Raw genomic sequence first — 999 nt, forward strand, 5'->3', positions numbered from 1 at the left:
AAAATTATGATAAATATCACCTGAAGTTTGGGTATGTCTAAATACTACCACCAAATACCAAAATAAAAAAATATTAATTATTAGTCACGTTACTTCGCAGTAGTACTAGTGCCATGTTTAACTATGCGTAAAACACACCGTCACTTGGGTTGTACTTTCATTCTGTGAAGCGATCTTCGAGCCATTCCACGACCATTCCAGCTCTTCTACAAGCCAGTAATAGGTGTTCCTCCACAGCGCTTTGGTTTTCTTACGAATCCAGAAAAATGTAGCGCTACACTTGCATATGGAGCAAAGAATTTTGTGCATGAACTAATATACTATGAATGATTTCAAATGAAGTGTTTCCTTTAAAGGACTGCAAGAAACCAAAAAATAATAGCTATATTATTATGCCTGAATTAAAAAGTCTCTGTAGTGCCTAAGTATAAATTGCTTTAACTTTGCTTGCAATAAATAATAAAAACCTTTTAAAATAGCAAAACTGTGCTCCTCTGATAAGAATATGGATAAAAGTACATTTACCTTGCCTGTTTAAAAATGCTGAAATCGTTTCAGGGAATTTCATGCGCTGCATCGTTGTATGATTTCTAAGACTAAACGAATAACTAGTTTTTGCATTAGCATCTGCCAAAACACCATTAAGTCTTGTTTTATTGCACTATAATAGGTGTGCGTAATATGGAATTGTGGTCTTGCTGTATGGATGCGTGGTGCGGAGTCCAGGTTGAGTAAAATGCGTTTTTTGTTCTCTTTCATACGTACATTTCTTTTGGAATGCAAACACCCTTTTTGGTTCTTAGCTTAGTTTGTTAGCGTCTCTTTTACGCCCCTTTCGAATCTAGTGTCGCGGACACATTTCACTATTCTATGGCAGAAACTTATGCTCCTTTGTGACCCTGCCTTAAGAGTTGAATGAAATTCTGGGCTTGATAAGTTACACTGCTTTTGATGCTTATTCTAATCCAAGTTTTGCTGAATTTAGAGTTTTTCGGAAAC

The sequence above is a fragment of the Echinococcus granulosus genome (genome assembly GCF_000524195.1).
Source record: "Echinococcus granulosus chromosome Unknown EG_S00083, whole genome shotgun sequence".
Taxonomy (NCBI): Eukaryota; Metazoa; Platyhelminthes; class Cestoda; order Cyclophyllidea; family Taeniidae; genus Echinococcus; species Echinococcus granulosus.